Source organism: Panthera onca, chromosome B4, assembly GCF_046562875.1.
Source record: "Panthera onca isolate mPanOnc1 chromosome B4, mPanOnc1 haplotype 2, whole genome shotgun sequence".
Classification (NCBI taxonomy): Eukaryota; Metazoa; Chordata; class Mammalia; order Carnivora; family Felidae; genus Panthera; species Panthera onca.
In genome coordinates, this window is record NC_138345.1 from 18,986,691 (window position 1) to 18,997,704 (window position 11,014).

Genomic DNA, 11,014 nt, shown 5'->3' on the forward strand with positions numbered 1-11,014 from the left:
GGAAAACCTGCACTCACTCAAGATAACACTGTGGGGGGTTATGGAAACACTAAGTTTTATTGTTTGGTTGGTTTCCTCTCCCCCTCCCCCCCCCATTGGCAAGAATTTTATCACCTTGGTGCAGGAACACTGGTTGTCTTGTGCTGATGAGAAGTTCTGAGCAGCGATATATATGTCATTGGTAGTAAAAGATGGAAAAGAGTTTAAAGATTGCTAAAACAAATGGATTGTTTTTATTTTATTTTATTTTTTTTTTAACATTTATTTATTTTTGAGACAGAGAGAGACAGAGCATGAACAGGGGAGGGTCAGAGAGAGGGAGACACAGAATCTGAAACAGGCTCCAGGCTCTGAGCTGTCAGCACAGAGCCCGACGCGGGGCTCGAACTCACGGACCGCGAGATCATGACCTGAGCTGAAGTCGGCCGCTTAACCAACTGAGCCACCCAGGCGCCCCACAAATGGATTGTTTTTAGACAAAAATCTTTCAAAATCTGGAACCCCCAGGAGATAGGGAAATCATAAAAGGAATCCCTGGTAGTAGAGCGGTTAATATTCTAAACTCTGTAAGTGCTTTAGAATTCCATGATTTATATGGCTCTGATGATCTAGAACACAGAGAATAAAATAAACTGAATTTAATTTGGATGAGAGAGAATAATACAAGTCCTAATAAAGAAAGGAAATATGAAGTAGGAGCTAGTTAGAAATGCACCTGAGAAATGACAAAACACAAGGAAGATTCATCTTTTTCCACAGGGAGAAACTTCAGAATTCATTATTAATTAGGACAATGCATTTCAAGGGATAACATACAAAAATTATCATAGAGTATTATCGTGACACGAGTTACTAATATAAACTAGGAGCTATATACCAAGAAGAATCCATCCGCCAGTAAATAAACAAGAACCTATTTCTCAGGGCAAGTTCTCACGGTCCACAGGGCCTGACTTTTCTGGCCTGGGTTCAGGTTATCCATGGTGGGTAAGGAGAGATGAAAACACTGACAAAAATGAAAGAATGACAGAATATGCAGAACTTGGTGAAGGAGAGTAACAAATCCAATTCTGATTTTCCACTTGAGGAAGCCACACTGCCATTGGCCCCTAAGTACAACAAAACAGACAGAGGAGACTCCGGTGAAAGAAGAGAATTGCAATTATACATTCTAGGGGCCAGAACAATATTGTGAGAGGGATTATTCAAAATGAGACATGGCGAGCAGCAGTAACGGACTAGCTTTCTCTAGTAAAAATATGTTAAAATAGTTGTTATAGTTAATGGATCAAATACATCACATGGATGGACATGACATCAGGAAGAGTGTCAGTTTGGGAGTCCCATTCCTGTGACATTTTTATTAATAGGTTAGGTGATGTGGAGTGAAAAGCAGCTTTATTCATATTTTTCAGCAAACATTTATTGATCCCTGGTTATGTAGCAGGCTCTATTGGTGACTGTCTAATTTCTTTATCTGTAGAGTGAGTGGAATGGACTAAATGACTCCTAACTGACTTCTCACTCTATGAATCTTTGTCTAAAATGTCAATTGACAGAGTCATTTCTTATCTTCTGTATTTCAGAACAGAATAGCAGTAGAGTCTGATGAGTTTACCAACAGTATCTCTAACTACAGACCCTAACTGTGTACAAAGAAAGTTGTCAGAGAAGGGAGAAAATATAGAACACAAATATTAAGATGATTTAGCTAAATGATAGGAAGTATTTCTTGGAAGAGGACCAATGGAGGAATTGGTCCTGACACTATAGAATCAGATATTAAACCTTCCTTAAATCACTTCCATGTGGTTTTAAAATGATCAAGGATTGTAATTTGTACTGACATGAAATATTCTCCGTATGCTTAAAATATCAACTTGTAATTAATTTCTCTTCAGGTGGAGATGTTTTATTTTTTTGAATGAATGCTTTTGGAAAATACCACATCGGTCTGTAAGTTACTTTCTTTAGTGCCAATACCATACAGATACACCGGACACTTTTGCTGGTGAGGTTAGAACAAGGCCACACAGAGAATTGCAGAAAGGGTACTGGACTCTTCATCTAGCAACCTCGACTCTGTTTTTGAGTCTGACGTGTGGTCTTACATCCATCCTCCACGTGCTCTATTTTCCGCACTGATAAAAATGAGGACATCGGACTAAAGGAAGCCGGAATTTTGCAGGGAGACTATACAAATCCCATGCAATTACTCAGTCCAGCTTGAAGTCCAGGATTTCCAGGCAACTCTTTGTCCTTTCAATCGGCTCTGGAAGTGACTCTCTGTTATCTGGTGACCTATGACCTAAAAAGCAAACTATCTGCCTCTGCATCCCCCTCCTCCCCAGCACGCGTGCAACATTCAACATTCAATAGTGCCTCTAGGCTAGGACACCAGCGAAGGGCAGTCCCGTTTGTAAAGGGAAAACGTGGGAGATGCACAGCAGTGGTTGGCCTGTCGCAAAGATGGAATCTTGCCAGCCAGGCAGTGTGAGATGGCCCTGTGGTAGCAGTGGGGGAAGTTTCTTGATTAGACTCTCGTTCGTATTTTCGGAAAGGAACTCACTCATCTGATGCTTCCTGTGGCTCTGTCCTGCCCTCTGGGAGGGTCCCCCTGGTCCTTTATCCACCAGTGTCACAGCTGAAATTAGGATTTGGGACAAGACCCCAACAGAGGACACGTAACTTTCTGCGGGTGTAAGTCGGAAATTTCAAGGGTGTTTGAAACTGAGTTTTTAGCTCAGACTGCTCATTTCTTGACAATACAGTTTTCTAAAAATGTACTAGACTTTTTCATCTATTTTTGAGTAGAAACATTCGCAAATTTCTTCCTGGAGGTAATATTCCTGATTGTTTTTCTTTGTCCCCCCAACCCCGTGTTTCTCTCAACATGACACCTGCTCAGAGGCCATCTGAAATAAGAGGTGAAAGACCATTCCCTTAATCTAATGTTTGCTGAACACTGAGCCAAGGTCATCTGTGAGGGCTTATTGACCTTTGTCACTCAATAAGGCTCTTAATAATTGTGGCTCTTCTGTTTGCTATACATGACACCGAATTTGCCACAGAGGGGAAAGACAGTGCATAAATCGATTAGGAGTTTTGAAGGTCAGGTACACATCACTTCTCACATTTCATTGACTAGAGCTCAATAACTAGAAAGGAGACTGAAATGGGATCTAGTTCAGTATTGCCCAGTAGTTTCCGCAATGATACAAATATTCTGCTTCCGCACCGTACAAAATGGTGGACACCCGCCATGCGTGGCTCTGGAGCACTGGAAATCTGGCTAGTACAACTAAAGAATTGATTTTTAAATTTTATTTAATTACAAGTAGTTTAAATAACCCCATGGGGGTTGCAACCACCATTTATTGGCTTGGGCACATTCCTATTTTCCCAAGAAGAAGAAATGAGTTTGGTGAGCAGTGAGCCAGGCTCTGCCCCAACTGTGGGCATCCCCGCCTGGGCTAGCAAGCCAGGGAAAAAATTTCTGGGCGCACGTCAAGCGTATTCCCTAAATTGTCTTGCAAACTCTGTTCAGATACAAAAGCTAGAAGTCATCTTTACTGTCTTTCTCCAGGCTTACCAGTACAAACAGAGAAAAATATGCTAACTTATATTTATAGTGGATTGTTTTAAAAGCTATATGTAAGGAAATTATACGTGTTCTATCTATACAAATGGAATTGAGGGGGCACCTGGGTGGCTCAGTCGGTTGAGCGTCTGACTTTGGCTCAGGTCATGATCTCACAGCTCTTGAGTTCGAGCCCCGCGTCGGGCTCTGTGCTGACGGCTCTGAGCCTGGAAGCCTGCTTTGGATTCTGTGTCTCCCTCTCTCTCTGCTCCTCCCCCACTCATGTTCTGTTTCTCTCTGTCTCTCAAAAATGAATAAATGCTAAAAAAGAAATTTCTTTTAAAGAAATGGAATTGAAAATAAAAAAAGGGACCTTATACTGAACACACAAGTTTCTGGTTTTGCCTTTTCCCTTGTTTCATGAATAAGGAACATGTTAATCTCCCCATTTTTAGTTGTGAATGAGCTACAGATGGGCTTCATTCAGTTGAAGCTCTTTTTATCTACAATATTTTGTGTAGGAGAATGTCGTGGGAAGGTTACTGGGGCAGTGAAGTGTGTTAGCTATTCTCAAAGGAAAGTAAATCCTCATTGATCGGAATGCAAAGCCTCCATGGCCAAGTGTGTAATAATAATTTGAGGTAAGAAATTAACTGCAGAAATAAGATTTTTAGAATTTGCAACTCCTTCCCTCGAGAAAAATCCATTTATATTTTATTAGTTATAGTTTCTTTCTAAAAAAGAAAACGCACATCTTAATAAAGCTAGACATCTTTTCAACAAAATTTGGATTTCAATTTTTTAAATTTTCTATTATTTCCTTAAATCTATGCTGCTCTTTCATACAGAATTCAGAGTCACATATCTCTCTTTGTCAAAAAGAGTTATACACTCCAAAGAAATAGAGGGGCGCCTGGGTGGTTCAGTTGGTTGAGCAACCGACTCTTGATTTCAGCTCAGGTCACCATCTCACAATTCATGGGACGGAGCCCCAAGTTAGGCTCTGTGCTGACAGCATGGAGCCTGCCTGGGATTCTCTCTCTCTCCCTCTCTCTCTGCCCCTCCCCTACTCATGCACAGTCTCTCTCAAAATAAATAAATAAACTTTAAGAAAAAAGAAAAAGAAATTGTCAGTATTCTTGTGAGTTGGTAGTAATATAAGCTGAGTGCAACCGAAGCCCCTTAGAGCAAATAAAGAAACATCATCTATAGCAGTTCACGCAAGGCACTTCTACCCAGCTCCCCCCTTAAAGTTTAAGACACAATGCTTTAGTAAGCCATTAATACTTTAGTTAAAAACACTTTCGCTCAATAAAACACAGTGTTACGAACGACTGTCTTCATTTGCCACATTATCTTTTCCCGAATAGTTGGAGGCAATACTTTGGAAAAACGACAAACAGAGCTAGTTCTAAGCAAAATTGTGAAGTAAAACTTCTACTTCCTTTTGTCAAGCTCCTCTTTCTTAGATTTTTTTTCAGTACCTTTGCATTCTCCTGCTTTGAACTAATTAAAACCTATTCACTTTAAAATTGGGTGTGCCCATTTTACAATCATTTGCGATCCTCTGAATTAGAATGCTGGCTCATCGACTAGCTAATTGTGTTTCGGTTCAATCGCCTGCTCCTGTATAGTGTGAAATTCTTCTCTCATGAAAGAACTCCTTGAAAGACTTAGCGGTCTTCAGGCGCTGCTAAAACCACACAAAATGAACGGTCCACCTGCACACGTGGGCCCAAGGCCTGTCCTATGCAAGAAGGTCAGAGTCTCTCAGTAGATGCTTCAGGTAAGGGGACAGCGTCCTTGTTACCAATCTCCTTGTCTCTGAGCCTGAATCTACTCATTGTCACGATGACGAACTTAAAACCCTCAAATGTGTGGGTTTTTCATTATTAGAGATCAGCTCACAGAAAGCTACCAACATGGCCGCTTTCTGCTCTTGTAAGCCTCATCTCCCAACCCACCTGCAATCTGCAAATAAGTCTTGCACTTCCTTCCTCCCTCAGGTTCCTTCCGTATTGGGGTCAGAGCACCACGACTTTGCGCTTACAGTGCATCTTTTTCCCAGAAGCTTCTTGGAGGTTTTCAACAAATGAATCCCCATGTCATTATCCTGGAGTGAATGAGGACACTGAGGACCCAAGGGCTTTTTTTAAAGACCAATTGTCTTTCAAGGTTATTTGGAAAATCACTTTTTTTTTTTTCCTGTTAGTGTACCTGAAACCTCCTGACAAAGCCTATTGCCATTCAGAATGTTTTTTTTAAAAAGAAAATTACTTTAGTTATGTAACAGTTTTAGTTATTTTAGCAATTTAGCTAATTGGTGGCCTTATTCAATTTGCATATTCATTGAATTTTCATGCTGTCTCTCCATCTCTCTCACACACACTCACACACACACACGCACACACACACACACATCAATGTCTGGCGCAGAAGGCAAGCCACAGGCCCAGACTGCAGGTAACTCACAAATAGTTACTTGTACACTAATAAGCTTCACCCCTAAGATGCCACTGATGGGTTTTTTTTCCAGGTTTCAGGGGGAATAAATCACCCTTTCCCAGACTAGGGTTGCCCTACAATTTATCATCCAAATACATACACGTGAACGGATGTACATGTATCATTTATTCCGGGACCATAGACCCATTCTTTTTTCTGAGACACGTCTTTACCGTACCTGACCTCCTGCTTGTACCCCCATACACCTACCGTGTTGCTGGATATGCTGGTTCAAGCTTGTCTCCCTCCTCCAGGTTGGAAGTCTCTTGGACCTTCGCTCATAACCGCCCTCCCTCCTGCTGATGGTGGCGCATGATGGCAGGTATAATGGCACCCGTCTTGGTGGCTGTGATGACAGGCATGCTTGGGAGACCTGGCTTCCCGTACAAAAAGCATGGCGGCCTGAGCCCCAGGAACTGGGTCAGAACCATCCTCAAGGCCCAGGATCCAAACAATTCCTTCTACAGGACTCGGCCGCAGGCCAGAGGCACAGTCCCTGATGCTCTAGGGCTATCATTTGAAGTACACTACAGTAATAGGAAGAAAATCAACATGTTGTTCAAATCTAAGCACAAAAACTCATAATAAGGTTCCCAAATCGAATGCATACACAGAATTAGGACACCAAAACTTCAGCATGACAATTTTTACTACGATCCATTTTTCCTCTCTCCTCACCACCCCATGAATCAAACTGGGCTCACATTAACAATAACCTAACTTGCCCCGATTCTAGTTCTTAACCTGCAGAGCAGATAAATGTCTGCCCCTAGTGTTTGCGGATATGACTAGCATGTTTCATATGCGTTCATTAATCGTCCTTTTATGTATTTTCCCCTTTTTGCCCACTTGGGAATGTCCCTGCTGTTACAGTTACGGAGGTCAGTGCTCTGATGTCGCCACTTGTGGCGGGTTCCATGGAACAACCCTACGCCTGTTTTAGGAAACCTGGCAGAACCAGCTGCACTTGGTGCCATGAGGACTTTGGAGAACTCAGCCTGGCTTCCACAGGTCAATGTCACTGCATTTCGAACAGGCGTGAGAAGTTCCCTACCTGGTAGGCATTTGAAGAGGTTGCCAGAGACCGGTGGCCATTCCTTTTTCTGACCCCGCCTAGTGAACAGAAAAGCAGGGCTTCTAGGTGTCAGTACGTATGAGAGCTTTTGGCTGAACGAGACTGGAACAAGGGATTTTGTACACGGTTAAGATTTATGCCCCTCCGTCCGCCATGCAGTGTGGGACAAAGCAGCAGGGCCAAATGGTGTTTCACAGAGCCTCTGGTATAGCAGCTCCCTGCTTCTGGGAGTTCAGATCGTCTTTCAAGAGCCACCCAGAAGTCAGATATGCGGAGATAAAGATGTCAGCTTGATTACTAACAAAATCTAGGCTGAATCATACAGGCTGATCCACCGTGACAGGTCCTGCCGGTCTGCCACGGGCCCCATTAAATTTGGGGGGCAGATCGCCAACCAAAAGAAGGATGGAAGAGGCTGAGTCAACCGTGACCTACTTTTTATCTCAAGTTCAGGCAGATCACTCACCTAGAGAGAAATAGGGTGTGGGGCAAGAAGCTTTCCGCTGATAGACGTTCCTCCACGTAGAAACTCAGAGCGAAAGGAAAGGAGCCCCCAGGTTCTTCCTGAGGACTCTGACGTTGACCCTTGGAATGAAAATAGGAACATGTACTCCTATTTTGCCCAGAAAATGCCCAAATACCTTTCAAGGCCACAAACCACATCTGCTTGAGACCAAAGCCCTTGTTCTCAATCATTACATTATACTACCGTCCTGGAATCCCCCGCACGTTATAAGATTTCAGTACATGGTCACTAAAATCCGAGTCATTATTCTCATTGCCGTTATTCTTGCAGTCATAAATAAGTTTGGATTATTAAATGCACTCTTCTGAAGTTGGTCTGAAGTCTATGCAAATGAGAATAACCCAAGAAACTTGCCACATTCTTCCTGGAACATATTTCAAGAGGAAAGTTGACGTGGAAATGTCTTCAGCTCATGTTCTGCACAAAGCAAGAGTGCTAAGAAATCCTCTTTCATCAGTCACGGGAGTAGGTGGAGTCTGGAATCTGGAAGCTGTAAACGCTGGTGGGCATTTTGGAGAGGTAATAGAAACGGAATCAAATATTCAAGTGAGCTCATTTAAAAAAAATAAACCTATCTTGTATAAAGAAGTCTGCACTTGCTATGATTGCTTATTTGTCTGGGCATTTTCATTTTTAAAAGTCGGTAGCAGATGTACAACATATTTTAACAGTGGCCTCACAGTAAAGTATGAGGTCAGGGTAACCTGTAATGCTAGAAAAGCTCGTCTTTTAATCTGGTCATCAGCTGTTTCTCTCAGGATGCATTCAGCTGCAGGTTGTTGAGGATAAAACACATAAGGATAGGAACTTCATCTGTTGTCTTATATAAAAAAAGCAGTAGGGGCGCCTGGGTGGCTCAGTCGGTTAAGCGTCCGACTTCGGTCCAGGTCATGATCTCACGGTTCGTGAGTTCGAGCCCCGCATCAGGCTCTGTGCTGACAGCTCGGAGCCTGCTTCCGATTCTGTGTCTCCCTCTCTCTCTCTGCACCTCCCCAGCTCGTGCTTGCACTCTGTCTCTGTGAAAAATCAATAAACTTAAAAAAAAATAAAATAAAAAATAAAAAAAGCAGCAAAAAAAAAAAAAAAAAAGAAGTCTAGAGATAGGGCCCTTGTAGGGTGACTTAATTCAGTGGCTTAACATTGCCACCAGGGATCCTGATCTTTCTACCTTTCTCTTCTGCCATTTTCACTACGTTGGCTATTCTCCTCAGGCTTGTCACCTCCTGGTCACAATAGGGCTATCATAGCTCCAGGCATCACAGCTTGACACATATCTAAGAATATTAGAAAGAAGCCCCTTTCATGGACCCTTGTTAAGAGTGAGGAAAACTAGTGCTTGCTTCCGCAATGCATATGCTAAAACCGGAACTATGCGGAGAAGATTAGCATGGACCCTGAGGGAGGATGGCATCCAAATTTGTGAAGCATTCTCTATGAAAAACAGAGAAAAAGAATGAGAAAAATTTTTCCATGAGGCTCCCAAGACGCTTCTCTCACGCCTCATTGGCCAGAACTCTGTGGCCTGACTTTTCATGAACCAACCACCGGAAAGAATAGTGGAACTTACCATGACTGACTAATGTCATTCTCTAGAACTGAGGAGGGGCCCAGCACCCTTGAAGGGTCTTTTGGTGAGTAAGTACATTGATAAAAATGCCAGTTGTTCTATCTGTGTATTACCCAAGCCACACATTTCTGTTTCTGAGAGCTATAGGACTGTGGTTTTGCTCTGTCAATGCCCTCATGTTAAACAGGGCCGATCAAAACCCGTTATAACTTTAACAGAGTGACCATAATTCTGATTGCTCTAGGCTTTGATGTTTCAATGTCTTCAAAAGTGCCTCTTTACTTCCTGACATGAACCAATGCGCTGGTTTTTTACTGCGCTTCATCGAAAAACACATATAGTTTTGGAAAACTAATATTCGACATTCTCTCGCTCACGCATTCAGTCGTCGGTCTTTGATGCCCACTGTGTGCTAAGCACTGCCCGAGGAGCTGGTTATAGACAGGTCCAAAGCCTGTTTCCAGTCTAGGCAGGGAAATTCAGACAGGTACACAACGTGATGGCAGAGAATTTGTGAAGCGTCCACAAGACCTAAGAACACAAGGCTATAATGGCCCTCAGGAGGCAGCGATGAATTCTGGCTTACAGAAAAGAGGCCTCATGGTGAAGCTGATATTAGAGAGGACTCTTGAAGGTGGAGTAGGTGAAAGGGTACTTCAGACCCAGGTAAACCCGGTGCAAAACCATTGAGTCATTGTGCAAAGCGACAGTGAGGGTGTGACAGGTTTTGGAAATGGGGAGGAGTTCCTGGCCTGAGGTGGTAAGAGGGAAGCGGTGGGGAATGGCGGGAGATGCGAGTAGATCTTGGAGGGAACTTGAAACTTTCTCGATGGAGGGCTGTCCCTCTTCACTCTGGGAGGTACTGCACCCCAATAATTATTGCATTCATTCAGTAAACATACCTGTCAAACATTTCTTACGGGTCTAGCACCAAAGAAGATGCTATAAATGTCATAGGTCTCAGAAAATTTCACCTAATCGGATAAGTCTTCTGTTCCTTACGCCTTTAATTTATCCCTTTCCTCTGTCTTCTGTTCAACCTACAAGCATTTTACAGCTTTTTTTTTTTATTAAAACATATCTTTCCCTTCATCCTACTCCTTCTCAAACTAACACTCTGCCCACCTTCGTCCCTTCAACACCAAAGTCCCTGAGGTACTGCTGGTGATGTAGAGCCTTATCTCCCACTAACTTCTCAGCTTCTTACGAGCTTTTCTACCCTCATTTTCTGTCAGACTTACCAACAGTGACCTTTGAATTGCTATTTTCGGCTCTCATCCCACTTGATCTTTCTGTGATTCTCGATACTGTGATTCAACCCTTTTTCACTAAACTCTCGCATTCTAGAACAGCATTCTCTTCTCCTTCTCCTATATCTGATATCATTTGTCTCTGATGTTCACAGTCTCCTTCCTCTTGGCCCACCTCTCAAATATTGATGTTCCTTACTTGGTTGTCTTTCACCTTTTTTCTCTTCTTGCTCTCCAGTTTCTCCATAGATGATCGTATCTACAATCACAGCCTCAACAAGCGTGGGCTGATGGTTCCCAAGTCTGTCTCCCCAGAGACAACTATACTCCCAGCTTGGGGCCCCCTCTAGCCAACTGATTCCTAAGTAATAACTCTGGAGCTCTGAATGTGTCTCCCATTTAACAGGTCTAAGATTGAGCCCATCACCTGCCTCACACATTATCTTCTTTCCTATGTTCAGTCCTCATCAATAGCACAAGGTGGATGAAAAACTCTACTGCACACAAGGGT

At 42.8% G+C, this 11,014-nt stretch overlaps 1 non-coding gene across 1 annotated transcript; it reads left to right on the forward strand.

The window, feature by feature from the left end:
• The first annotated feature begins 9,020 nt into the window (after positions 1-9,020).
• LOC132660455 (U6 spliceosomal RNA) lies at positions 9,021-9,125 on the forward strand. The gene has a single exon (XR_009601803.2). It is a non-coding gene; the product is annotated as a U6 spliceosomal RNA (small nuclear RNA).
• The last annotated feature ends 1,889 nt before the right edge of the window (positions 9,126-11,014 follow it).